At 42.0% G+C, this 18,603-nt stretch overlaps 1 protein-coding gene and 112 non-coding genes across 117 annotated transcripts in view; all 113 read left to right on the top strand.

Annotated features, from left to right (window-relative positions):
- LOC149628482 (solute carrier family 12 member 2-like) overlaps nt 1–18,603 on the top strand; it is a 223,797-nt gene that overhangs the window by 69,849 nt on the left and 135,345 nt on the right. The gene's annotated exons all lie outside the window — the stretch shown is intronic.
- Nucleotides 211–283, top strand: TRNAR-UCU (transfer RNA arginine (anticodon UCU)). Its single transcript has one exon. It is a non-coding gene; the product is annotated as a tRNA-Arg (tRNA).
- TRNAR-UCU (transfer RNA arginine (anticodon UCU)) lies at nt 357–429 on the top strand. Its single transcript has one exon. It is a non-coding gene; the product is annotated as a tRNA-Arg (tRNA).
- TRNAR-UCU (transfer RNA arginine (anticodon UCU)) lies at nt 503–575 on the top strand. The gene has a single exon. It is a non-coding gene; the product is annotated as a tRNA-Arg (tRNA).
- Nucleotides 649–728, top strand: TRNAR-UCU (transfer RNA arginine (anticodon UCU)). Its single transcript has one exon. It is a non-coding gene; the product is annotated as a tRNA-Arg (tRNA).
- Nucleotides 795–867, top strand: TRNAR-UCU (transfer RNA arginine (anticodon UCU)). The gene has a single exon. It is a non-coding gene; the product is annotated as a tRNA-Arg (tRNA).
- Nucleotides 941–1,013, top strand: TRNAR-UCU (transfer RNA arginine (anticodon UCU)). Its single transcript has one exon. It is a non-coding gene; the product is annotated as a tRNA-Arg (tRNA).
- TRNAR-UCU (transfer RNA arginine (anticodon UCU)) lies at nt 1,087–1,159 on the top strand. The gene has a single exon. It is a non-coding gene; the product is annotated as a tRNA-Arg (tRNA).
- On the top strand, nt 1,233–1,305 carry TRNAR-UCU (transfer RNA arginine (anticodon UCU)). Its single transcript has one exon. It is a non-coding gene; the product is annotated as a tRNA-Arg (tRNA).
- Nucleotides 1,379–1,451, top strand: TRNAR-UCU (transfer RNA arginine (anticodon UCU)). Its single transcript has one exon. It is a non-coding gene; the product is annotated as a tRNA-Arg (tRNA).
- TRNAR-UCU (transfer RNA arginine (anticodon UCU)) lies at nt 1,525–1,597 on the top strand. The gene has a single exon. It is a non-coding gene; the product is annotated as a tRNA-Arg (tRNA).
- On the top strand, nt 1,671–1,743 carry TRNAR-UCU (transfer RNA arginine (anticodon UCU)). The gene has a single exon. It is a non-coding gene; the product is annotated as a tRNA-Arg (tRNA).
- On the top strand, nt 1,817–1,889 carry TRNAR-UCU (transfer RNA arginine (anticodon UCU)). The gene has a single exon. It is a non-coding gene; the product is annotated as a tRNA-Arg (tRNA).
- On the top strand, nt 1,963–2,042 carry TRNAR-UCU (transfer RNA arginine (anticodon UCU)). The gene has a single exon. It is a non-coding gene; the product is annotated as a tRNA-Arg (tRNA).
- On the top strand, nt 2,109–2,181 carry TRNAR-UCU (transfer RNA arginine (anticodon UCU)). Its single transcript has one exon. It is a non-coding gene; the product is annotated as a tRNA-Arg (tRNA).
- TRNAR-UCU (transfer RNA arginine (anticodon UCU)) lies at nt 2,255–2,327 on the top strand. The gene has a single exon. It is a non-coding gene; the product is annotated as a tRNA-Arg (tRNA).
- On the top strand, nt 2,401–2,473 carry TRNAR-UCU (transfer RNA arginine (anticodon UCU)). The gene has a single exon. It is a non-coding gene; the product is annotated as a tRNA-Arg (tRNA).
- On the top strand, nt 2,547–2,619 carry TRNAR-UCU (transfer RNA arginine (anticodon UCU)). The gene has a single exon. It is a non-coding gene; the product is annotated as a tRNA-Arg (tRNA).
- Nucleotides 2,693–2,765, top strand: TRNAR-UCU (transfer RNA arginine (anticodon UCU)). Its single transcript has one exon. It is a non-coding gene; the product is annotated as a tRNA-Arg (tRNA).
- Nucleotides 2,839–2,911, top strand: TRNAR-UCU (transfer RNA arginine (anticodon UCU)). The gene has a single exon. It is a non-coding gene; the product is annotated as a tRNA-Arg (tRNA).
- On the top strand, nt 3,131–3,203 carry TRNAR-UCU (transfer RNA arginine (anticodon UCU)). The gene has a single exon. It is a non-coding gene; the product is annotated as a tRNA-Arg (tRNA).
- TRNAR-UCU (transfer RNA arginine (anticodon UCU)) lies at nt 3,411–3,483 on the top strand. The gene has a single exon. It is a non-coding gene; the product is annotated as a tRNA-Arg (tRNA).
- TRNAR-UCU (transfer RNA arginine (anticodon UCU)) lies at nt 3,556–3,628 on the top strand. Its single transcript has one exon. It is a non-coding gene; the product is annotated as a tRNA-Arg (tRNA).
- TRNAR-UCU (transfer RNA arginine (anticodon UCU)) lies at nt 3,702–3,773 on the top strand. Its single transcript has one exon. It is a non-coding gene; the product is annotated as a tRNA-Arg (tRNA).
- TRNAR-UCU (transfer RNA arginine (anticodon UCU)) lies at nt 4,285–4,357 on the top strand. Its single transcript has one exon. It is a non-coding gene; the product is annotated as a tRNA-Arg (tRNA).
- On the top strand, nt 4,431–4,503 carry TRNAR-UCU (transfer RNA arginine (anticodon UCU)). The gene has a single exon. It is a non-coding gene; the product is annotated as a tRNA-Arg (tRNA).
- On the top strand, nt 4,577–4,649 carry TRNAR-UCU (transfer RNA arginine (anticodon UCU)). The gene has a single exon. It is a non-coding gene; the product is annotated as a tRNA-Arg (tRNA).
- Nucleotides 4,723–4,795, top strand: TRNAR-UCU (transfer RNA arginine (anticodon UCU)). Its single transcript has one exon. It is a non-coding gene; the product is annotated as a tRNA-Arg (tRNA).
- On the top strand, nt 4,869–4,941 carry TRNAR-UCU (transfer RNA arginine (anticodon UCU)). Its single transcript has one exon. It is a non-coding gene; the product is annotated as a tRNA-Arg (tRNA).
- Nucleotides 5,015–5,087, top strand: TRNAR-UCU (transfer RNA arginine (anticodon UCU)). The gene has a single exon. It is a non-coding gene; the product is annotated as a tRNA-Arg (tRNA).
- Nucleotides 5,307–5,379, top strand: TRNAR-UCU (transfer RNA arginine (anticodon UCU)). Its single transcript has one exon. It is a non-coding gene; the product is annotated as a tRNA-Arg (tRNA).
- Nucleotides 5,453–5,525, top strand: TRNAR-UCU (transfer RNA arginine (anticodon UCU)). Its single transcript has one exon. It is a non-coding gene; the product is annotated as a tRNA-Arg (tRNA).
- Nucleotides 5,599–5,671, top strand: TRNAR-UCU (transfer RNA arginine (anticodon UCU)). The gene has a single exon. It is a non-coding gene; the product is annotated as a tRNA-Arg (tRNA).
- TRNAR-UCU (transfer RNA arginine (anticodon UCU)) lies at nt 5,745–5,817 on the top strand. The gene has a single exon. It is a non-coding gene; the product is annotated as a tRNA-Arg (tRNA).
- TRNAR-UCU (transfer RNA arginine (anticodon UCU)) lies at nt 5,891–5,963 on the top strand. The gene has a single exon. It is a non-coding gene; the product is annotated as a tRNA-Arg (tRNA).
- On the top strand, nt 6,037–6,109 carry TRNAR-UCU (transfer RNA arginine (anticodon UCU)). The gene has a single exon. It is a non-coding gene; the product is annotated as a tRNA-Arg (tRNA).
- On the top strand, nt 6,329–6,401 carry TRNAR-UCU (transfer RNA arginine (anticodon UCU)). The gene has a single exon. It is a non-coding gene; the product is annotated as a tRNA-Arg (tRNA).
- TRNAR-UCU (transfer RNA arginine (anticodon UCU)) lies at nt 6,475–6,547 on the top strand. The gene has a single exon. It is a non-coding gene; the product is annotated as a tRNA-Arg (tRNA).
- Nucleotides 6,621–6,693, top strand: TRNAR-UCU (transfer RNA arginine (anticodon UCU)). The gene has a single exon. It is a non-coding gene; the product is annotated as a tRNA-Arg (tRNA).
- On the top strand, nt 6,767–6,839 carry TRNAR-UCU (transfer RNA arginine (anticodon UCU)). Its single transcript has one exon. It is a non-coding gene; the product is annotated as a tRNA-Arg (tRNA).
- Nucleotides 6,913–6,985, top strand: TRNAR-UCU (transfer RNA arginine (anticodon UCU)). Its single transcript has one exon. It is a non-coding gene; the product is annotated as a tRNA-Arg (tRNA).
- On the top strand, nt 7,059–7,131 carry TRNAR-UCU (transfer RNA arginine (anticodon UCU)). Its single transcript has one exon. It is a non-coding gene; the product is annotated as a tRNA-Arg (tRNA).
- Nucleotides 7,205–7,277, top strand: TRNAR-UCU (transfer RNA arginine (anticodon UCU)). The gene has a single exon. It is a non-coding gene; the product is annotated as a tRNA-Arg (tRNA).
- TRNAR-UCU (transfer RNA arginine (anticodon UCU)) lies at nt 7,351–7,423 on the top strand. Its single transcript has one exon. It is a non-coding gene; the product is annotated as a tRNA-Arg (tRNA).
- Nucleotides 7,497–7,569, top strand: TRNAR-UCU (transfer RNA arginine (anticodon UCU)). Its single transcript has one exon. It is a non-coding gene; the product is annotated as a tRNA-Arg (tRNA).
- Nucleotides 7,643–7,715, top strand: TRNAR-UCU (transfer RNA arginine (anticodon UCU)). Its single transcript has one exon. It is a non-coding gene; the product is annotated as a tRNA-Arg (tRNA).
- TRNAR-UCU (transfer RNA arginine (anticodon UCU)) lies at nt 7,789–7,861 on the top strand. Its single transcript has one exon. It is a non-coding gene; the product is annotated as a tRNA-Arg (tRNA).
- Nucleotides 7,935–8,007, top strand: TRNAR-UCU (transfer RNA arginine (anticodon UCU)). The gene has a single exon. It is a non-coding gene; the product is annotated as a tRNA-Arg (tRNA).
- Nucleotides 8,081–8,153, top strand: TRNAR-UCU (transfer RNA arginine (anticodon UCU)). The gene has a single exon. It is a non-coding gene; the product is annotated as a tRNA-Arg (tRNA).
- Nucleotides 8,230–8,302, top strand: TRNAR-UCU (transfer RNA arginine (anticodon UCU)). Its single transcript has one exon. It is a non-coding gene; the product is annotated as a tRNA-Arg (tRNA).
- On the top strand, nt 8,376–8,448 carry TRNAR-UCU (transfer RNA arginine (anticodon UCU)). Its single transcript has one exon. It is a non-coding gene; the product is annotated as a tRNA-Arg (tRNA).
- TRNAR-UCU (transfer RNA arginine (anticodon UCU)) lies at nt 8,522–8,594 on the top strand. The gene has a single exon. It is a non-coding gene; the product is annotated as a tRNA-Arg (tRNA).
- TRNAR-UCU (transfer RNA arginine (anticodon UCU)) lies at nt 8,668–8,740 on the top strand. The gene has a single exon. It is a non-coding gene; the product is annotated as a tRNA-Arg (tRNA).
- Nucleotides 8,814–8,886, top strand: TRNAR-UCU (transfer RNA arginine (anticodon UCU)). The gene has a single exon. It is a non-coding gene; the product is annotated as a tRNA-Arg (tRNA).
- TRNAR-UCU (transfer RNA arginine (anticodon UCU)) lies at nt 8,960–9,032 on the top strand. Its single transcript has one exon. It is a non-coding gene; the product is annotated as a tRNA-Arg (tRNA).
- TRNAR-UCU (transfer RNA arginine (anticodon UCU)) lies at nt 9,109–9,181 on the top strand. Its single transcript has one exon. It is a non-coding gene; the product is annotated as a tRNA-Arg (tRNA).
- TRNAR-UCU (transfer RNA arginine (anticodon UCU)) lies at nt 9,255–9,327 on the top strand. The gene has a single exon. It is a non-coding gene; the product is annotated as a tRNA-Arg (tRNA).
- Nucleotides 9,401–9,473, top strand: TRNAR-UCU (transfer RNA arginine (anticodon UCU)). The gene has a single exon. It is a non-coding gene; the product is annotated as a tRNA-Arg (tRNA).
- On the top strand, nt 9,547–9,619 carry TRNAR-UCU (transfer RNA arginine (anticodon UCU)). Its single transcript has one exon. It is a non-coding gene; the product is annotated as a tRNA-Arg (tRNA).
- TRNAR-UCU (transfer RNA arginine (anticodon UCU)) lies at nt 9,839–9,911 on the top strand. Its single transcript has one exon. It is a non-coding gene; the product is annotated as a tRNA-Arg (tRNA).
- Nucleotides 9,985–10,057, top strand: TRNAR-UCU (transfer RNA arginine (anticodon UCU)). Its single transcript has one exon. It is a non-coding gene; the product is annotated as a tRNA-Arg (tRNA).
- TRNAR-UCU (transfer RNA arginine (anticodon UCU)) lies at nt 10,131–10,203 on the top strand. The gene has a single exon. It is a non-coding gene; the product is annotated as a tRNA-Arg (tRNA).
- On the top strand, nt 10,277–10,349 carry TRNAR-UCU (transfer RNA arginine (anticodon UCU)). Its single transcript has one exon. It is a non-coding gene; the product is annotated as a tRNA-Arg (tRNA).
- On the top strand, nt 10,423–10,495 carry TRNAR-UCU (transfer RNA arginine (anticodon UCU)). The gene has a single exon. It is a non-coding gene; the product is annotated as a tRNA-Arg (tRNA).
- TRNAR-UCU (transfer RNA arginine (anticodon UCU)) lies at nt 10,569–10,641 on the top strand. The gene has a single exon. It is a non-coding gene; the product is annotated as a tRNA-Arg (tRNA).
- On the top strand, nt 10,715–10,787 carry TRNAR-UCU (transfer RNA arginine (anticodon UCU)). The gene has a single exon. It is a non-coding gene; the product is annotated as a tRNA-Arg (tRNA).
- Nucleotides 10,861–10,933, top strand: TRNAR-UCU (transfer RNA arginine (anticodon UCU)). The gene has a single exon. It is a non-coding gene; the product is annotated as a tRNA-Arg (tRNA).
- TRNAR-UCU (transfer RNA arginine (anticodon UCU)) lies at nt 11,010–11,082 on the top strand. The gene has a single exon. It is a non-coding gene; the product is annotated as a tRNA-Arg (tRNA).
- On the top strand, nt 11,156–11,228 carry TRNAR-UCU (transfer RNA arginine (anticodon UCU)). Its single transcript has one exon. It is a non-coding gene; the product is annotated as a tRNA-Arg (tRNA).
- Nucleotides 11,302–11,374, top strand: TRNAR-UCU (transfer RNA arginine (anticodon UCU)). The gene has a single exon. It is a non-coding gene; the product is annotated as a tRNA-Arg (tRNA).
- TRNAR-UCU (transfer RNA arginine (anticodon UCU)) lies at nt 11,448–11,520 on the top strand. The gene has a single exon. It is a non-coding gene; the product is annotated as a tRNA-Arg (tRNA).
- On the top strand, nt 11,740–11,812 carry TRNAR-UCU (transfer RNA arginine (anticodon UCU)). Its single transcript has one exon. It is a non-coding gene; the product is annotated as a tRNA-Arg (tRNA).
- TRNAR-UCU (transfer RNA arginine (anticodon UCU)) lies at nt 11,886–11,958 on the top strand. The gene has a single exon. It is a non-coding gene; the product is annotated as a tRNA-Arg (tRNA).
- Nucleotides 12,032–12,104, top strand: TRNAR-UCU (transfer RNA arginine (anticodon UCU)). The gene has a single exon. It is a non-coding gene; the product is annotated as a tRNA-Arg (tRNA).
- Nucleotides 12,178–12,250, top strand: TRNAR-UCU (transfer RNA arginine (anticodon UCU)). The gene has a single exon. It is a non-coding gene; the product is annotated as a tRNA-Arg (tRNA).
- On the top strand, nt 12,324–12,396 carry TRNAR-UCU (transfer RNA arginine (anticodon UCU)). Its single transcript has one exon. It is a non-coding gene; the product is annotated as a tRNA-Arg (tRNA).
- On the top strand, nt 12,470–12,542 carry TRNAR-UCU (transfer RNA arginine (anticodon UCU)). The gene has a single exon. It is a non-coding gene; the product is annotated as a tRNA-Arg (tRNA).
- On the top strand, nt 12,616–12,688 carry TRNAR-UCU (transfer RNA arginine (anticodon UCU)). Its single transcript has one exon. It is a non-coding gene; the product is annotated as a tRNA-Arg (tRNA).
- Nucleotides 12,765–12,837, top strand: TRNAR-UCU (transfer RNA arginine (anticodon UCU)). The gene has a single exon. It is a non-coding gene; the product is annotated as a tRNA-Arg (tRNA).
- TRNAR-UCU (transfer RNA arginine (anticodon UCU)) lies at nt 12,911–12,983 on the top strand. Its single transcript has one exon. It is a non-coding gene; the product is annotated as a tRNA-Arg (tRNA).
- On the top strand, nt 13,057–13,128 carry TRNAR-UCU (transfer RNA arginine (anticodon UCU)). The gene has a single exon. It is a non-coding gene; the product is annotated as a tRNA-Arg (tRNA).
- On the top strand, nt 13,202–13,274 carry TRNAR-UCU (transfer RNA arginine (anticodon UCU)). The gene has a single exon. It is a non-coding gene; the product is annotated as a tRNA-Arg (tRNA).
- TRNAR-UCU (transfer RNA arginine (anticodon UCU)) lies at nt 13,348–13,420 on the top strand. Its single transcript has one exon. It is a non-coding gene; the product is annotated as a tRNA-Arg (tRNA).
- On the top strand, nt 13,494–13,566 carry TRNAR-UCU (transfer RNA arginine (anticodon UCU)). Its single transcript has one exon. It is a non-coding gene; the product is annotated as a tRNA-Arg (tRNA).
- TRNAR-UCU (transfer RNA arginine (anticodon UCU)) lies at nt 13,643–13,715 on the top strand. Its single transcript has one exon. It is a non-coding gene; the product is annotated as a tRNA-Arg (tRNA).
- Nucleotides 13,789–13,861, top strand: TRNAR-UCU (transfer RNA arginine (anticodon UCU)). The gene has a single exon. It is a non-coding gene; the product is annotated as a tRNA-Arg (tRNA).
- TRNAR-UCU (transfer RNA arginine (anticodon UCU)) lies at nt 13,935–14,007 on the top strand. The gene has a single exon. It is a non-coding gene; the product is annotated as a tRNA-Arg (tRNA).
- On the top strand, nt 14,084–14,156 carry TRNAR-UCU (transfer RNA arginine (anticodon UCU)). The gene has a single exon. It is a non-coding gene; the product is annotated as a tRNA-Arg (tRNA).
- Nucleotides 14,230–14,302, top strand: TRNAR-UCU (transfer RNA arginine (anticodon UCU)). Its single transcript has one exon. It is a non-coding gene; the product is annotated as a tRNA-Arg (tRNA).
- Nucleotides 14,376–14,448, top strand: TRNAR-UCU (transfer RNA arginine (anticodon UCU)). Its single transcript has one exon. It is a non-coding gene; the product is annotated as a tRNA-Arg (tRNA).
- TRNAR-UCU (transfer RNA arginine (anticodon UCU)) lies at nt 14,522–14,594 on the top strand. The gene has a single exon. It is a non-coding gene; the product is annotated as a tRNA-Arg (tRNA).
- TRNAR-UCU (transfer RNA arginine (anticodon UCU)) lies at nt 14,814–14,886 on the top strand. Its single transcript has one exon. It is a non-coding gene; the product is annotated as a tRNA-Arg (tRNA).
- On the top strand, nt 14,960–15,032 carry TRNAR-UCU (transfer RNA arginine (anticodon UCU)). Its single transcript has one exon. It is a non-coding gene; the product is annotated as a tRNA-Arg (tRNA).
- Nucleotides 15,106–15,178, top strand: TRNAR-UCU (transfer RNA arginine (anticodon UCU)). Its single transcript has one exon. It is a non-coding gene; the product is annotated as a tRNA-Arg (tRNA).
- Nucleotides 15,252–15,324, top strand: TRNAR-UCU (transfer RNA arginine (anticodon UCU)). The gene has a single exon. It is a non-coding gene; the product is annotated as a tRNA-Arg (tRNA).
- On the top strand, nt 15,398–15,470 carry TRNAR-UCU (transfer RNA arginine (anticodon UCU)). The gene has a single exon. It is a non-coding gene; the product is annotated as a tRNA-Arg (tRNA).
- Nucleotides 15,544–15,616, top strand: TRNAR-UCU (transfer RNA arginine (anticodon UCU)). The gene has a single exon. It is a non-coding gene; the product is annotated as a tRNA-Arg (tRNA).
- TRNAR-UCU (transfer RNA arginine (anticodon UCU)) lies at nt 15,690–15,762 on the top strand. The gene has a single exon. It is a non-coding gene; the product is annotated as a tRNA-Arg (tRNA).
- Nucleotides 15,839–15,911, top strand: TRNAR-UCU (transfer RNA arginine (anticodon UCU)). Its single transcript has one exon. It is a non-coding gene; the product is annotated as a tRNA-Arg (tRNA).
- On the top strand, nt 15,985–16,057 carry TRNAR-UCU (transfer RNA arginine (anticodon UCU)). The gene has a single exon. It is a non-coding gene; the product is annotated as a tRNA-Arg (tRNA).
- TRNAR-UCU (transfer RNA arginine (anticodon UCU)) lies at nt 16,131–16,203 on the top strand. The gene has a single exon. It is a non-coding gene; the product is annotated as a tRNA-Arg (tRNA).
- TRNAR-UCU (transfer RNA arginine (anticodon UCU)) lies at nt 16,280–16,352 on the top strand. Its single transcript has one exon. It is a non-coding gene; the product is annotated as a tRNA-Arg (tRNA).
- Nucleotides 16,426–16,498, top strand: TRNAR-UCU (transfer RNA arginine (anticodon UCU)). Its single transcript has one exon. It is a non-coding gene; the product is annotated as a tRNA-Arg (tRNA).
- TRNAR-UCU (transfer RNA arginine (anticodon UCU)) lies at nt 16,717–16,789 on the top strand. The gene has a single exon. It is a non-coding gene; the product is annotated as a tRNA-Arg (tRNA).
- On the top strand, nt 16,863–16,935 carry TRNAR-UCU (transfer RNA arginine (anticodon UCU)). The gene has a single exon. It is a non-coding gene; the product is annotated as a tRNA-Arg (tRNA).
- TRNAR-UCU (transfer RNA arginine (anticodon UCU)) lies at nt 17,009–17,081 on the top strand. Its single transcript has one exon. It is a non-coding gene; the product is annotated as a tRNA-Arg (tRNA).
- Nucleotides 17,155–17,227, top strand: TRNAR-UCU (transfer RNA arginine (anticodon UCU)). Its single transcript has one exon. It is a non-coding gene; the product is annotated as a tRNA-Arg (tRNA).
- Nucleotides 17,591–17,663, top strand: TRNAR-UCU (transfer RNA arginine (anticodon UCU)). The gene has a single exon. It is a non-coding gene; the product is annotated as a tRNA-Arg (tRNA).
- TRNAR-UCU (transfer RNA arginine (anticodon UCU)) lies at nt 17,737–17,809 on the top strand. Its single transcript has one exon. It is a non-coding gene; the product is annotated as a tRNA-Arg (tRNA).
- On the top strand, nt 17,883–17,955 carry TRNAR-UCU (transfer RNA arginine (anticodon UCU)). Its single transcript has one exon. It is a non-coding gene; the product is annotated as a tRNA-Arg (tRNA).
- On the top strand, nt 18,029–18,101 carry TRNAR-UCU (transfer RNA arginine (anticodon UCU)). Its single transcript has one exon. It is a non-coding gene; the product is annotated as a tRNA-Arg (tRNA).
- TRNAR-UCU (transfer RNA arginine (anticodon UCU)) lies at nt 18,320–18,392 on the top strand. The gene has a single exon. It is a non-coding gene; the product is annotated as a tRNA-Arg (tRNA).
- Nucleotides 18,466–18,538, top strand: TRNAR-UCU (transfer RNA arginine (anticodon UCU)). Its single transcript has one exon. It is a non-coding gene; the product is annotated as a tRNA-Arg (tRNA).

Raw genomic sequence — 18,603 nt, 5'->3', positions numbered from 1 at the left:
GGAATCGTTCCTTTTACAGGAGATATGAAAACTCAACTAGATTCTAGAAACATCAGGACCCAGTAAAAACCGTGACCCAGTAGTGTAGTGGATAGCATATTGGACTTCTAATCCAAAGGTCCTTGGTTCGATCCCCAGCTTTGATTCATTTTAGAGGAATTATGAAAACTGAACTAGATTCTACAAACATCAGGACCCAGCAATGACCGTGTCCCAGTAGTGTAGTGGATGGCATGTTGGACTTCTAATCCAAAGGCCCTGGGTTCGATCCCCAGCTGGGATGTTAGGCATTCATTTTACTATAAATATGAAAACTCAACAGGATACGGGAAACATCGGGACAAAACAATAACCGTGTCCCAGTAGTGTAGTGGATAGCATATTGGACTTCTAATCCAAAGGTCCTGGGTTCGATCCCCAGCTGGGATGTTAGCCATTCATTTTTCCAGAAATGTGAAAACTCAACTAGATTGGGGAAACATCAGGACCAAAAAATAACCGTGTCCCAGTAGTGTAGTGGATAGCATATTGGACTTCTGATCCAAAGGTCCTGGGTTCGATCCCCAGCTGGGATGAGAATCGTTCCTTTTACAGGAGATATGAAAACTCAACTAGATTCTAGAAACATCAGGACCCAGTCAAAACCGTGACCCAGTAGTGTAGTGGATAGCATATTGGACTTCTAATCCAAAGGTCCTGGGTTCGATCCCCAGCTGGGATGATAGTCAATCATTTTACTAGAAATATGAAAACTCAACTAGATTCGGGAAACATCAAAACCAAATAATAACGGTGTCCCAGTAGTGTAGTGGGTAGCATATTGGACTTCTAATCCAAAGGTCCTGGGTTCGATCCCCAGCTGGGATGATAGCCATTCATTTTTCCAGAAATGTGAAAACTCAACTAGATTGGGGAAACATCAGGACCAAAAAATAACCGTGTCCCAGTAGTGTAGTGGATAGCATATTGGACTTCTAAACCAAAGGTCCTGGGTTCGATCCCCAGCTGGGATGATAGCCATTCATTTTTCCAGAAATGTGAAAACTCAACTAGATTGGGGAAACATCAGGACCAAGAAGTAACCGTGTCCCAGTAGTGTAGTGGATAGCATATTGGACTTCTAATCCAAAGGTCCTGGGTTCGATCCCCAGCTGGGATGTTAATCATTCATTTTACTATAAATATGAAAACTCAACAGGATACGGGAAACATCGGGACAAAACAATAACCGTGTCCCAGTAGTGTAGTGGATAGCATATTGGACTTCTAATCCAAAGGTCCTGGGTTCGATGCCCAGCTTTGATGAGAACCATTCATTTTAGAGGAAATATGAAAACTGAACTAGATTCTACAAACATCAGGACCCAGCAATGACCGTGTCCCAGTAGTGTAGTGGATAGCATATTGGATTTCTAAACCAAAGGTCCTGGGTTCGATCCCCAGCTGGGATGATAGCCATTAATTTTTCCAGAAATGTGAAAACTCAACTAGATTCGGGAAACATCAGGACCAAAAAATAACCGTGTCCCAGTAGTGTAGTGGATAGCATATTGGACTTCTAATCCAAAGGTCCTGGGTTCGATCCCCAGCTGGGATGATAGCCATTCATTTTTCCAGAAATGTGAAAACTCAACTAGATTGGGGAAACATCAGGACCAAAAAGTAACCGTGTCCCAGTAGTGTAGTGGATAGCATATTGGACTTCTGATCTAAAGGTCCTGGGTTCGATCCCCAGCTGGGATGAGAATCGTTCCTTTTACAGGAAATATGAAAACTCAACTAGATTCTAGAAACATCAGGACCAAACAATAACCGTGTCCCAGTAGTGTAGTGGATAGCATATTGGACTTCTAATCCAAAGGTCCTGGGTTCGATCCCCAGCTGGGATGAGAATCGTACCTTTTACAGGAAATATGAAAACTCAACTAGATTCTAGAAACATCAGGACCCAACAATGACCGTGGCCCAGTAGTGTAGTGGATAGCATATTGGACTTCTAATCCAAAGGTCCTGGGTTCGATCCCCAGCTGGGATGATAGCCATTCATTTTACTAGAAATATAAAAACTCAACTAGATTCGGGAAACATCAGGACCTAACAATAACCGTGTCCCAGTAGTGTAGTGGCTAGCATATTGGACTTCTAATCCAAAGGTCCTGGGTTCGATCCCCAGCTGGGATGTTAATCATTCATTTTACTAGAAATATGAAAACTCAACAGGATACGGGAAACATCGGGACAAAACAATAACCGTGTCTCAGTAGTGTAGTGGATAGCATATTGGACTTCTAATCCAAAGGTCCTGGGTTCGATCCCCAGCTGGGATGATAGCCATTAATTTTTCCAGAAATGTGAAAACTCAACAGGATACGGGAAACATCAGTACAAAACAACAACCGTGTCCCAGTAGTGTAGTGGATAGCATATTGGACTTCTGATCCAAAGGTCCTGGGTTCGATCCCCAGCTGGGATGAGAATCGTTCCTTTTACAGGAAATATGAAAACTCAACTAGATTCTAGAAAACTCAGGACCCAGTAAAAACCGTGTCCCAGTAGTGTAGTGGATAGCATATTGGACTTCTAATCCAAAGGTCCTGGGTTCGATCTCCAGCTGGGATGATAGCCAATCATTTTACTAGAAATATGAAAACTCAACTAGATTCGGGAAACATCAGGACCAAAAAATAACCTTGTCCCAGTAATGTAGTGGATAGCATATTGGACTTCTAATCCAAAGGTCCTGGGTTCGATCCCCAGCTGGGATGATAGCCATTCATTTTTCCAGAAATGTGAAAACTCAACTAGATTGGGGAAACATCAGGACCAAAAAATAACCTTGTCCCAGTAGTGTAGTGGATAGCATATTGGACTTCTAATCCAAAGGTCCTGGGTTCGATCCCCAGCTCGGATGATAGCCATTCATTTTACTAGAAATATAAAAACTCAACTAGATTCGGGAAACATCAGGACCCAACAATGACCGTGGCCCAGTAGTGTAGTGGATAGCATATTGGACTCCTAGTCCAAAGGTCCTGGGTGCGATCCCCAGCAGGGATGATAGCTATTCATTTTACTAGAAATATAAAAACTCAACTAGATTTGGGAAACATCAGGACCAAATAATAGCCGTGTCCCAGTAGTGTAGTGGCTAGCATATTGGACTTCTAATCCCAAGGTCCTGGGTTCGATCCCCAGCTGGGATGTTAACCATTCATTTTACTAGAAATATGAACATTCAACAGCATACGGGAAACATTGGGACAAAACAATAATCGTGTCCCAGTAGTGTGGTGGACTTCTAATCCAAAGGTCCTGGGTTCGATCCCCAACTGGAATGTTAACCATTCATTTTACTAGAAATATGAAAACTCAAAAGGATACGGGAAACATCGAGACAAAACAATAACCGTGTCCCAGTAGTGTAGTGGATAGCATATTGGACTTCTAATCCAAAGGTCCTGGGTTCGATCCCCGGCTGGTATGATAGCCATTCATTTTACGAGAAATATAAAAACTCAACCAGATTCGGGAAACATCAGGACCAAATAATAACTTGTCCCAGTAGTGTAGTGGATAGCATATTGGACTTCTAATCCAAAGGTCCTGGGTTCGATCCCCAGCTGGGATGATAGCCAATCATTTTACTAGAAATATGAAAACTCAACTAGATTAGGGAAACATCAGGACCTAGTAATAACCGTGTCCCAGTGGTGTAGTGGATAGCATACTGGACTTCTAATCCAAAATCCTGGGTTCGATCCCCAGCTGGGATGAGAATCGTACCTTTTACAGGAAATATGAAATCTCAACTAGATTCTACAAACATCAGGACCCAACAATGACCGTGGCCCAGTAGTGTAGTGGATAGCATATTGGACTTCTAGTCCAAAGGTCCTGGGTGCGATCCCCAGCTGGGATGATAGCCATTCATTTTACTAGATATATAAAAACTCAACTAGATTCGGGAAACATCAGGACCTAATATTAACCGTGTCCTAGTAGTGTAGTGGATAGCATATTGGACTTCTAATCCAAAGGTCCTTGGATCGATCCCCAGCTTTGATGAGAACCATTCATTTTAGAGGAAATATGAAAACTGAACTAGATTCTACAAACATCAGGACCGAGCAATGACCGTGTCCCAGTAGTGTAGTGGATAGCATATTGGACTTCTAATCCAAAGGTCTTGGGTTAGATCCCATGCTGGGATGAAAGCCATTCATTTTACTAGAAATATAAAAACTCAACTAGATTCGGGAAACATCAGGACCAAATAATAACCGTGTCCCAGTAGTGTAGTGGCTAGCATATTGGACTTCTAATCCAAAGGTCCTGGGTTCGATCCCCAGCTGGGATGATAGCTAATCATTTTACTAGAAATATGAAAACTCAACAGGATACGGGAAACATCGGGACAAAACAATGACCGTGTCCCAGTAGTGTAGTGGCTAGCATATTGGACTTCTAATCCAAAGGTCCTGGGTTCGATCCCCAGCTGGGATGTTAATCATTCATTTTACTAGAAATATTAAAACTCAACAGGATACGGGAAACATCGGGACAAAACAATAACCGTGTCCCAGTAGTGTAGTGGATAGCATATTGGACTTCTAATCCAAAGGTCCTGGGTTCGTTCCCCAGCTGGGATGATAGCCATTCATTTTTCCAGAAATGTGAAAACTCAACTAGATTGGGGAAACATCAGGACCAAAAAATAACCGTGTCCCAGTAGTGTAGTGGCTAGCATATTGGACTTCTAATCCAAAGATCCTGGGTTCGATCCCCAGCTGGGATGATAGCCATTCATTTTACTAGAAATATGAAAACTCAACAGGATACGGGAAACATCAGTACAAAACAACAACCGTGTCCCAGTAGTGTAGTGGATAGCATATTGGACTTCTGATCCAAAGGTCCTGGGTTCGATCCCCAGCTGGGATGAGAATCGTTCCTTTTACAGGAAATATGAAAACTCAACTAGATTCTAGAAACCTCAGGACCCAGTAAAAACCGTGTCCCAGTAGTGTAGTGGATAGCATATTGGACTTCTATTCCAAAGGTCCTGGGTTCGATCCCCAGCTGGGATGATAGCCAATCATTTTACTAGAAATATGAAAACTCAACTAGATTCGGGAAACATCAAAACCAAATAATAACGGTGTCCCAGTAGTGTAGTGGATAGCATATTGGACTTCTAATCCAAAGGTCCTGGGTGCGATCCGCAGCTTTGATGAAAACGATTCATTTTATAGGAAATATGAAAACTCAACTAGATTCTACAAATATCAGGACCCAGTAAAAACCGTGTCCCAGTAGTGTAGTGGATAGCATATTGGACTTCTAATCCAAAGGTCCTGGGTTCGATCCCCAGCTGGGCTGATAGCCAATCATTTTACTAGAAATATAAAAACTCAACTAGATTCGGGAAACATCAGGACCAAATAATAACCGTGTCCCAGTAGTGTAGTGGATAGCATATTGGACTTCTAATCCAAAGGTCCTGGGTTCGATCCCCAGGTGGGATGTTAACCATTCATTTTACTAGAAATATGAAAACTCAACAGGATACGGGAATCATCGGGACAAAACAATAACTGTGTCCCAGTAGTGTAGTGGATAGCATATTGGACTTCTAATCCAAAGGTCCTGGGTTCGATCCTCAGCTGGGATGATAGCCAATCATTTTACTAGAAATATGAAAACTCAACTAGATTCGGGAAACATCAGGACCTAATAATAACCGTGTCCCATTAGTGTAGTGGATAGCATATTGGACTTCTAATCCAAAGGTCCTGGGTTCGATCCCCAGCTGGGATGTTAACCATTCATTTTACTAGAAATATGAAAACTCAACAGGATACGGGAAACATCAGGACAGAACAATACCCGTGTCCCAGTGGTGTAGTGGATAGAATATTGGACTTCTAATCCAAAGGTCCTGGGTTCGATCCTCAGCTGGGATGAGAATCGTTCCTTTTACAGGAAATATGAAAACTCAACTAGATTCTAGAAACCTCAGGACCCAGTAAAAACCGTGTCCCAGTAGTGTAGTGGATAGCATATTGGACTTCTAATCCAAAGGTCCTGGGTTCGATCCACAGCTGAAATGATAGCCAATCATTTTACTAGAAATATGAAAACTCAACTAGATTCGGGAAATATCAAAACCAAATAATAACGGTGTCCCAGTAGTGTAGTGGATAGCATATTGGACTTCTAATCCGAAGGTCCTGGGTGCGATCCGCAGCTTTGATGAGAACCATTCATTTTATAGGAAATATGAAAACTCAACTAGATTCTACAAACATCAGGACCAAAAAATAACCGTGTCCCAGTAGTGTAGTGGATAGCATATTGGACTTCTAATCCAAAGGTCCTGGGTTCGATCCCCAGCTGTGATGATAGCCATTCATTTTACTAGAAATATAAAAACTCAACTAGATTCGGGAAACATCAGGACCAAATAATAACCGTGTCCCAGTAGTGTAGTGGATAGCATATTGGACTTCTAATCCAAAGGTCCTGGGTTCGATCCCCAGCTGGGATGTTAACCATTCATTTTACTAGAAATATGAAAACTCAACAGGATACGGGAATCATTGGGACAAAACAATAACTGTGTCCCAGTAGTGTAGTGGATAGCATATTGGACTTCTAATCCAAAGGTCCTGGGTTCGATCCCCAGCTGGGATGATAGCCAATCATTTTACTAGAAATATGAAAACTCAACTAGATTCGGGAAACATCAGGACCTAATAATAACCGTGTCCCATTAGTGTAGTGGATAGCATATTGGACTTCTAATCCAAAGGTCCTGGGTTCGATCCTCAGCTGGGACGTTAACCATTCATTTTACTAGAAATATGAAAACTCAACAGGATACGGGAAACATCGGGACAAAACAATAACTGTGTCCCAGTAGTGTAGTGGATAGCATATTGGACTTCTAATCCAAAGGTCCTGGGTTCGATCCCCAGCTGGGATGATAGCCAATCATTTTACTAGAAATATGAAAACTCAACTAGATTCGGGAAACATCAGGACCTAATAATAACCGTGTCCCATTAGTGTAGTGGATAGCACATTGGACTTCTAATCCAAAGGTCCTGGGTTCGATCCTCAGCTGGGACGTTAACCATTCATTTTACTAGAAATATGAAAACTCAACAGGATACGGGAAACATCAGGACAGAACAATAACCGTGTCCCAGTGGTGTAGTGGATAGAATATTGGACTTCTAATCCAAAGGTCCTGGGTTCGATCCTCAGCTGGGAAGAGAATCGTTCCTTTTACAGGAAATATGAAAACTCAACTAGATTCTAGAAACATCAGGACCCAGTAAAAACCGTGTCCCAGTAGTGTAGTGGATAGCATATTGGACTTCTAATCCAAAGGTCGTGGGTTCGATCCCCAGCTGGGATGTTAACCATTCATTTTACTAGAAATATGAAAACTCAACAGGATACGGGAAACATCAGGACAGAACAATAACCGTGTCCCAGTAGTGTGGTGGATAGCATATTGGACTTCTAATCCAAAGGTCCTGGGTTCGATCCTCAGCTGGGATGAGAATCGTTCCTTTTACAGGAAATATGAAAACTCAACTAGATTCTAGAAACATCAGGACCCAGTAAAAACCGTGTCCCAGTAGTGTAGTGGATAGCATATTGGACTTCTAATCCAAAGGTCCTGGGTTCGATCCCCAGCTGGGATGATAGCCAATCATTTTACTAGAAATATGAAAACTCAACTAGATTCGGGAAACATCAGGACCTAATAATAACCGTGTCCCATTAGTGTAGTGGATAGCACATTGGACTTCTAATCCAAAGGTCCTGGGTTCGATCCTCAGCTGGGACGTTAACCATTCATTTTACTAGAAATATGAAAACTCAACAGGATACGGGAAACATCGGGACAAAACAGTAACTGTGTCCCAGTAGTGTAGTGGATAGCATATTGGACTTCTAATCCAAAGGTCCTGGGTTCGATCCCCAGCTGGGATGATAGACAATCATTTTACTAGAAATATGAAAACTCAACTAGATTCGGGAAACATCAGGACCCAGTAAAAACCGTGTCCCAGTAGTGTAGTGGATAGCATATTGGACTTCTAATCCAAAGGTCCTGGGTTCGATCCCCAGCTGGGATGATAGCCAATCATTTTACTAGAAATATGAAAACTCAACTAGATTCGGGAAACATCAGGACCTAATGATAATAACCGTATCCCAGTAGTGTAGTGGATAGCATATTGGACTTCTAATCCAAAGGTCCTGGGTTCGATCCCCAGCTGGGATGTTAACCATTCATTTTACTAGAAATATGAAAACTCAACAGGATACGGGAAACATCAGGACAGAACAATAACCGTGTCCCAGTAGTGTGGTGGATAGCATATTGGACTTCTAATCCAAAGGTCCTGGGTTCGATCCTCAGCTGGGATGAGAATCGTTCCTTTTACAGGAAATATGAAAACTCAACTAGATTCTAGAAACATCAGGACCCAGTAAAAACCGTGTCCCAGTAGTGTAGTGGATAGCATATTGGACTTCTAATCCAAAGGTCCTGGGTTCGATCCCCAGCTGGGATGATAGCAAATCATTTTACTAGAAATATGAAAACTCAACTAGATTCGGCAAACATCAGGACCTAATAATAACCGTGTCCCAGTAGTGTAGGTGATAGCATATTGGACTTCTAATCCAAAGGTCCTGGGTTCGATCCCCAGCTGGGATGTTAACCATTCATTTTACTAGAAATATGAAAACTCAACAGGATACGGGAAACATCGGGACAAAACAATAACTGTGTCCTAGTAGTGTAGTGGATAGCATATTGGACTTCTAATCCAAAGGTGCTGGGTTCGATCCCCAGCTGGGATGATAGCCAATCATTTTACTAGAAATATAAAAACTCAACTAGATTCGGGAAACATCAGGACCTAATAATAACCGTGTCCCAGTAGTGTAGTGGATAGCACATTGGACTTCTAATCCAAAGGTCCTGGGTTCGATCCCCAGCTGGGATGATAGCCAATCATTTTACTAGAAATATGAAAACTCAACTAGATTCGGGAAACATCAGGACCTAATGATAATAACCGTGTCCCAGTAGTGTAGTGGATAGCATATTGGACTTCTAATCCAAAGGTCCTGGGTTCGATCCCCAGCTGGTATGTTAACCATTCATTTTACTAGAAATATGAAAACTCAACAGGATACGGGAAACATCAGGACAGAACAATAACCGTGTTCCAGTAGTGTGGTGGATAGCATATTGGACTTCTAATCCAAAGGTCCTGGGTTCGATCCTCAGCTGGGATGAGAATCGTTCCTTTCACAGGAAATATGAAAACTCAACTAGATTCTAGAAACATCAGGACCCAGTAAAAACCGTGTCCCAGTAGTGTAGTGGATAGCATATTTGACTTCTAATCCAAAGGTCCTGGGTTCGATCCCCAGCTGGGATGATAGCCAATCATTTTACTAGAAATATGAAAACTCAACTAGATTCGGGAAAACTCAGGACCTAATAATAACCGTGTCCCAGTAGTGTAGTGGATAGCATATTGGACTTCTAATCCAAAGGTCCTGGATTCGATCCCCAGCTGGGATGTTAACCATTCATTTTACTAGAAATATGAAAACTCAACAGGATACGGGAAACATCGGGACAAAACAATAACTGTGTCCCAGTAGTATAGTGGATAGCATATTGGACTTCTAATCCAAAGGTGCTCGGTTCGATCCCCAGATGGGATGATAGCCAATCATTTTACTAGAAATATAAAAACTCAACTAGATTCGGGAAACATCAGGACCTAATAATAACCGTGTCCCAGTAGTGTAGTGGATAGCATACTGGACTTCTAATCCAAAGGTCCTGGGTTCGATCCCCAGCTGGGATGTTAACCATTCATTTTACTAGAAATATGAAAACTCAACAGGATACGGGAAACATCAGGACCGAAAAATAACCGTGTCCCAGTAGTGTAGTGGATAGCATATTGGACTTCTAATCCAAAGGTCCTGGGTTCGATCCTCAGCTGGGATGAGAATCGTTCCTTTTACAGGAAATATGAAAACTCAACTTAATTCTAGAAACATCAGGACCCAGTAAAAACCGTGTCCCAGTAGTGTAGTGGATAGCATATTGGACTTCTAATCCAAAGGTCCTGGGTTCGATCCCCAGCTGGGATGATAGCCAATCATTTTACTAGAAATATGAAAACTCAACTAGATTCGGGAAACATCAGGACCTAATAATAACCGTGTCCCAGTAGTGTAGTGGATAGCATATTGGACTTCTAATCCAAAGGTCCTGGGTTCGATCCCCAGCTGGGATGTTAACCATTCATTTTACTAGAAATATGAAAACTCAACAGGATACGGGAAACATCGGGACAAAACAATAACTGTGTCCCAGTAGTGTAGTGGATAGCATATTGGACTTCTAATCCAAAGGTCCTGGGTTCGATCCCCAGCTGGGATGATAGCCAATCATTTTACTAGAAATATGAAAACTCAACTAGATTCGGGAAACATCAGGACCTAATAATAACCGTGTCCCAGTAGTGTAGTGGATAGCATATTGGACTTCTAATCCAAAGGTCCTGGGTTCGATCCCCAGCTGGGATGTTAACCATTCATTTTACTAGAAATATGAAAACTCAACAGGATACGGGAAACATCGGGACAAAACAGTAACTGTGTCCCAGTAGTGTAGTGGATAGCATATTGGACTTCTAATCCAAAGGTCCTGGGTTCGATCCCCAGCTGGGATGATAGCCAATCATTTTACTAGAAATATGAAAACTCAACTAGATTCGGGAAACATCAGGACCCAGTAAAAACCGTGTCCCAGTAGTGTAGTGGGTAGCATATTGGACTTCTAATCCAAAGGTCCTGGGTTCGATCCCCAGCTGGGATGATAGCCAATCATTTTACTAGAAATATGAAAACTCAACTAGATTCGGGAAACATCAGGACCTAATGATAATAACCGTATCCCAGTAGTGTAGTGGATAGCATATTGGACTTCTAATCCAAAGGTCCTGGGTTCGATCCCCAGCTGGGATGTTAACCATTCATTTTACTAGAAATATGAAAACTCAACAGGATACGGGAAACATCAGGACAGAACAATAACCGTGTCCCAGTAGTATGATGGATAGCATATTGGACTTCTAATCCAAAGGTCCTGGGTTCGATCCTCAGCTGGGATGAGAATCGTTCCTTTTACAGGAAATATGAAAACTCAACTAGATTCGGGAAACATCAGGACCTAATAATAACCGTGTCCCAGTAGTGTAGTGGATAGCATATTGGACTTCTAACCCAAAGGTCCTGGGTTCGATCCCCAGCTGGGATGATAGCCAATCATTTTACTAGAAATATGAAAACTCAACTAGATTCGGGAAACATCAGGACCTAATAATAACCGTGTCCCAGTAGTGTAGTGGATAGCATATTGGACTTCTAATCCAAAGGTCCTGGGTTCGATCCCCAGCTGGGATGTTAACCATTCATTTTACTAGAAATATGAAAACTCAACAGGATACGGGAAACATCGGGACAAAACAATAACTGTGTCCCAGTAGTGTAGTGGATAGCATATTGGACTTCTAATCCAAAGGTGCTCGGTTCGATCCCCAGATGGGATGATAGCCAATCATTTTACTAGAAATATAAAAACTCAACTAGATTCGGGAAACATCAGGACCTAATAATAACCGTGTCCCAGTAGTGTAGTGGATAGCATATTGGACTTCTAATCCAAAGGTCCTGGGTTCGATCCCCAGCTGGGATGTTAACCATTCATTTTACTAGAAATATGAAAACTCAACAGGATACGGGAAACATCAGGACAGAAAAATAACCGTGTCCCAGTAGTGTAGTGGATAGCATATTGGACTTCTAATCCAAAGGTCCTGGGTTCGATCCTCAGCTGGGATGAGAATCGTTCCTTTTACAGGAAATATGAAAACTCAACTAAATTCTAGAAACATCAGGACCCAGTAAAAACCGTGTCCCAGTAGTGTAGTGGATAGCATATTGGACTTCTAATCCAAAGGTCCTGGGTTCGATCCCCAGCTGGGATGTTAACCATTCATTTTACTAGAAATATGAAAACTCAACAGGATACGGGAAACATCGGGACAAAACAATAACTGTGTCCCAGTAGTGTAGTGGATAGCATATTGGACTTCTAATCCAAAGGTCCTGGGTTCGATCCCCAGCTGGGATGATAGCCAATCATTTTACTAGAAATATGAAAACTCAACTAGATTCGGGAAACATCAGGACCTAATAATAACCGTGTCCCAGTAGTGTAGTGGATAGCATATTGGACTTCTAATCCAAAGGTCCTGGGTTCGATCCCCAGCTGGGATGTTAACCATTCATTTTACTAGAAATATGAAAACTCAACAGGATACGGGAAACATCGGGACAAAACAGTAACTGTGTCCCAGTAGTGTAGTGGATAGCATATTGGACTTCTAATCCAAAGGTCCTGGGTTCGATCCCCAGCTGGGATGATAGCCAATCATTTTACTAGAAATATGAAAACTCAACTAGATTCGGGAAACATCAGGACCCAGTAAAAACCGTGTCCCAGTAGTGTAGTGGGTAGCATATTGGACTTCTAATCCAAAGGTCCTGGGTTCGATCCCCAGCTGGGATGATAGCCAATCATTTTACTAGAAATATGAAAACTCAACTAGATTCGGGAAACATCAGGACCTAATGATAATAACCGTATCCCAGTAGTGTAGTGGATAGCATATTGGACTTCTAATCCAAAGGTCCTGGGTTCGATCCTCAGCTGGGATGAGAATCGTTCCTTTTACAGGAAATATGAAAACTCAACTAAATTCTAGAAACATCAGGACCCAGTAAAAACCGTGTCCCAGTAGTGTAGTGGATAGCATATTGGACTTCTAATCCAAAGGTCCTGGGTTCGATCCCCAGCTGGGATGTTAACCATTCATTTTACTAGAAATATGAAAACTCAACAGGATACGGGAAACATCGGGACAAAACAATAACTGTGTCCAGTAGTGTAGTGGATAGCATATTGGACTTCTAATCCAAAGGTCCTGGGTTCGATCCCCAGATGGGATGATAGCCAATCATTTTACTAGAAATATGAAAACTCAACTAGATTCGGGAAACATCAGGACCTAATAATAACCGTGTCCCAGTAGTGTAGTGGATAGCATATTGGACTTCTAATCCAAAGGTCCTGGGTTCGATCCCCAGCTGGGATGTTAACCATTCATTTTACTAGAAATATGAAAACTCAACAGGATACGGGAAACATCGGGACAAAACAGTAACTGTGTCCCAGTAGTGTAGTGGATAGCATATTGGACTTCTAATCCAAAGGTCCTGGGTTCGATCCCCAGCTGGGATGATAGCCAATCATTTTACTAGAAATATGAAAACTCAACTAGATTCGGGAAACATCAGGACCCAGTAAAAACCGTGTCCCAGTAGTGTAGTGGGTAGCATATTGGACTTCTAATCCAAAGGTCCTGGGTTCGATCCCCAGCTGGGATGATAGCCAATCATTTTACTAGAAATATGAAAACTCAACTAGATTCGGGAAACATCAGGACCTAATGATAATAACCGTATCCCAGTAGTGTAGTGGATAGCATATTGGACTTCTAATCCAAAGGTTCTGGGTTCGATCCCCAGCTGGGATGTTAACCATTCATTTTACTAGAAATATGAAAACTCAACAGGATACGGGAAACATCAGGACAGAACAATAACCGCGTCCCAGTAGTATGATGGATAGCATATTGGACTTCTAATCCAAAGGTCCTGGGTTCGATCCTCAGCTGGGATGAGAATCGTTCCTTTTACAGGAAATATGAAAACTCAACTAGATTCGGGAAACATCAGGACCTAATAATAACCGTGTCCCAGTAGTGTAGTGGATAGCATATTGGACTTCTAACCCAAAGGTCCTGGGTTCGATCCCCAGCTGGGATGATAGCCAATCATTTTACTAGAAATATGAAAACTCAACTAGATTCGGGAAACATCAGGACCAAATGATAATAACCGTGTCCCAGTAGTGTAGTGGATAGCATATTGGACTTCTAATCCAAAGGTCCTGGGTTCGATCCCCAGCTGGTATGTTAACCATTCATTTTACTAGAAATATGAAAACTCAACAGGATACGGGAAAAATCAGGACAGAACAATAACCGTGTTCCAGTAGTGTGGTGGATAGCATATTGGACTTCTAATCCAAAGGTCCTGGGTTCGATCCTCAGCTGGGATGAGAATCGTTCCTTTCACAGGAAATATGAAAACTCAACTAGATTCTAGAAACATCAGGACCCAGTAAAAACCGTGTCCCAGTAGTGTAGTGGATAGCATATTTGACTTCTAATCCAAAGGTCCTGGGTTCGATCCCCAGCTGGGATGATAGCCAATCATTTTACTAGAAATATGAAAACTCAACTAGATTCGGGAAACATCAGGACCTAATAATAACCGTGTCCCAGTAGTGTAGTGGATAGCATATTGGACTTCTAATCCAAAGGTCCTGGGTTCGATCCCCAGCTGGGATGTTAACCATTCATTTTACTAGAAATATGAAAACTCAACAGGATACGGGAAACATCGGGACAAAACAATAACTGTGTCCCAGTAGTGTAGTGGATAGCATATTGGACTTCTAATCCAAAGGTGCTCGGTTCGATCCCCAGATGGGATGATAGCCAATCATTTTACTAGAAATGTAAAAACTCAACTAGATTCGGGAAACATCAGGACCTAATAATAACCGTGTCCCAGTAGTGTAGTGGATAGCATATTGGACTTCTAATCCAAAGGTCCTGGGTTCGATCCCCAGCTGGGATGTTAACCATTCATTTTACTAGAAATATGAAAACTCAACAGGATACGGGAAACATCAGGACAGAAAAATAACCGTGTCCCAGTAGTGTAGTGGATAGCATATTGGACTTCTAATCCAAAGGTCCTGGGTTCGATCCTCAGCTGGGATGAGAATCGTTCCTTTTACAGGAAATATGAAAACTCAACTAAATTCTAGAAACATCAGGACCCAGTAAAAACCGTGTCCCAGTAGTGTAGTGGATAGCATATTGGACTTCTAATCCATAGGTCCTGGGTTCGATCCCCAGCTGGGATGTTAACCATTCATTTTACTAGAAATATGAAAACTCAACAGGATACGGGAAACATCGGGACAAAACAATAACTGTGTCCCAGTAGTGTAGTGGATAGCATATTGGACTTCTAATCCAAAGGTCCTGGGTTCGATCCCCAGCTGGGATGATAGCCAATCATTTTACTAGAAATAGGAAAACTCAACTAGATTCGGGAAACATCAGGACCTAATAATAACCGTGTCCCAGTAGTGTAGTGGATAGCATATTGGACTTCTAATCCAAAGGTCCTGGGTTCGATCCCCAGCTGGGATGTTAACCATTCATTTTACTAGAAATATGAAAACTCAACAGGATACGGGAAACATCGGGACAAAACAGTAACTGTGTCCCAGTAGTGTAGTGGATAGCATATTGGACTTCTAATCCAAAGGTCCTGGGTTCGATCCCCAGCTGGGATGATAGCCAATCATTTTACTAGAAATATGAAAACTCAACTAGATTCGGGAAACATCAGGACCCAGTAAAAACCGTGTCCCAGTAGTGTAGTGGGTAGCATATTGGACTTCTAATCCAAAGGTCCTGGGTTCGATCCCCAGCTGGGATGATAGCCAATCATTTTACTAGAAATATGAAAACTCAACTAGATTCGGGAAACATCAGGACCTAATGATAATAACCGTATCCCAGTAGTGTAGTGGATAGCATATTGGACTTCTAATCCAAAGGTCCTGGGTTCGATCCCCAGCTGGGATGTTAACCATTCATTTTACTAGAAATATGAAAACTCAACAGGATACGGGAAACATCAGGACAGAACAATAACCGTGTCCCAGTAGTATGATGGATAGCATATTGGACTTCTAATCCAAAGGTCCTGGGTTCGATCCTCAGCTGGGATGAGAATCGTTCCTTTTACAGGAAATATGAAAACTCAACTAGATTCTAGAAACATCAGGACCCAGTAAAAACCGTGTCCCAGTAATGTAGTGGATAGCATATTGGACTTCTAATCCAAAGGTCCTGGGTTCGATCCCCAGCTGGGATGATAGCCAATCATTTTACTAGAAATATGAAAACTCAACTAGATTCGGGAAACATCAGGACCTAATGATAATAACCGTATCCCAGTAGTGTAGTGGATAGCATATTGGACTTCTAATCCAAAGGTCCTGGGTTCGATCCCCAGCTGGGATGTTAACCATTCATTTTACTAGAAATATGAAAACTCAACAGGATACGGGAAACATCAGGACAGAACAATAACCGTGTCCCAGTAGTATGATGGATAGCATATTGGACTTCTAATCCAAAGGTCCTGGGTTCGATCCTCAGCTGGGATGAGAATCGTTCCTTTTACAGGAAATATGAAAACTCAACTAGATTCTAGAAACATCAGGACCCAGTAAAAACCGTGTCCCAGAAGTGTAGTGGGTAGCATATTAGACTTCTAATCCAAAGGTCCTGGGTTCGATCCCAGCTGGGATGATAGCCAATCACTTTACTAGAAATATGAAAACTCAACTAGATTCGGGAAACATCAGGACCAAATAATAACCGTGTCCCAGTAGTGTAGTGGATAGCATATTGGACTTCTAATCCAAAGGTCCTGGGTTCGATCCCCAGCTGGGATGTTGACCATTCATTTTACTACAAATATGAAAACTCAACAGGATACGGGAAACATAAGGACAAAACAATAACCGTGTCCCAGTAGTGTAGTGGATAGCATATTGGACTTCTAATCCAAAGGTCCTGGGTTCGATACCCAGCTGGGATGAGAATCGTTCCTTTTACAGGAAATATGAAAACTCAACTAGATTCTAGAAACATCAGGACCCAGTAAAAACCGTGTCCCAGTAGTGTAGTGGATAGCATATTGGACTTCTAATCCAAAGGTCCTGGGTTCGATCCGCAGCTGGGATGATAGCCAATCATTTTACTAGAAATATTAAAACTCAACTAGATTCGGGAAACATCAGGACCTGATAATAACCGTGTACCAGTAGTGTAGTGGATAGCATATTGGACTTCTAATCCAAAGGTCCTGGGTTCGATCCCCAGCTGGGATGTTAACCATTCATTTTACTAGAAATATGAAAACTCAACAGGATACGGGAAACATCAGGACAAAACAATAACCGTGTCCTAGTAGTGTAGTGGATAGCAAATTGGACTTCTAATCCAAAGGTCCTGGGTTCGATCTCAGCTGGGATGAGAATCGTTCCTTTTACAGGAAATATGAAAACTCAACTAGATTCTAGAAACATCAGGACCCAGTAAAAACCGAGTCCCAGAAGTGTAGTGGGTAGCATATTAGACTTCTAATCCAAAGGTCCTGGGTTCGATCCCAGCTGGGATGATAGCCAATCATTTTACTAGAAATATGAAAACTCAACTAGATTCGGGAAACATCAGGACCTAATAATAACCGTGTCCCAGTAGTGTAGTGGATAGCATATTGGACTTCTAATCCAAAGGTCCTGGGTTCGATCCCCAGCTGGGATGTTAACCATTCATTTTACTAGAAATATGAAAACTCAACAGGATACGGGAAACATCGGGACAAAACAACAACTGTGTCCCAGTAGTGTAGTGGATAGCATATTGGACTTCTAATCCAAAGGTCCTGGGTTCGATCCCCAGCTGGGATGATAGCCAATCACTTTACTAGAAATATGAAAACTCAACTAGATTCGGGAAACATCAGGACCTAATAATAACCGTGTCCCAGTAGTGTAGTGGATAGCATATTGGACTTCTAATCCAAAGGTCCTGGGTTCGATCCCCAGCTGGGATGTTAACCATTCATTTTATTAGAAATATGAAAACTCAACAGGATACGGGAAACATCAGGACAGAACATTAACCGTGTCCCAGTAGTGTAGTGGATAGCATATTGGACTTCTAACCCAAAGGTCCTGGGTTCGATCCTCAGCTGGGATGAGAATCGTTCCTTTTACAGGAAATATGAAAACTCAACTAGATTCTAGAAACATCAGGACCCAGTAAAAACCGTGTCCCAGAAGTGTAGTGGGTAGCATATTAGACTTCTAATCCAAAGGTCCTGGGTTCGATCCCAGCTGGGATGATAGCCAATCATTTTACTAGAAATATGAAAACTCAACTAGATTCGGGAAACATCAGGACCTAATAATAACCGTGTCCCAGTAGTGTAGTGGATAGCATATTGGACTTCTAATCCAAAAGTCCTGGGTTCGATCCCCAGCTGGGATGTTAGCCATTCATTTTACTAGAAATATGAAAACTCAACAGGATACGGGAAACATCGGGACAAAACAACAACTGTGTCCCAGTAGTGTAGTGGATAGCATATTGGACTTCTAATCCAAAGGTCCTGGGTTCGATACCCAGCTGGGATGAGAATCGTTCCTTTTACAGGAAATATGAAAACTCAACTAGATTCTAGAAACATCAGGACCCAGTA

This window comes from Phalangium opilio, unplaced genomic scaffold (assembly GCF_054372755.1).
Source record: "Phalangium opilio isolate 3A_F unplaced genomic scaffold, DU_Popi_V2 ptg000105l_1, whole genome shotgun sequence".
NCBI lineage: Eukaryota > Metazoa > Arthropoda > Arachnida > Opiliones > Phalangiidae > Phalangium > Phalangium opilio.
This window is presented reverse-complemented; position numbering and strand designations above follow the sequence as displayed.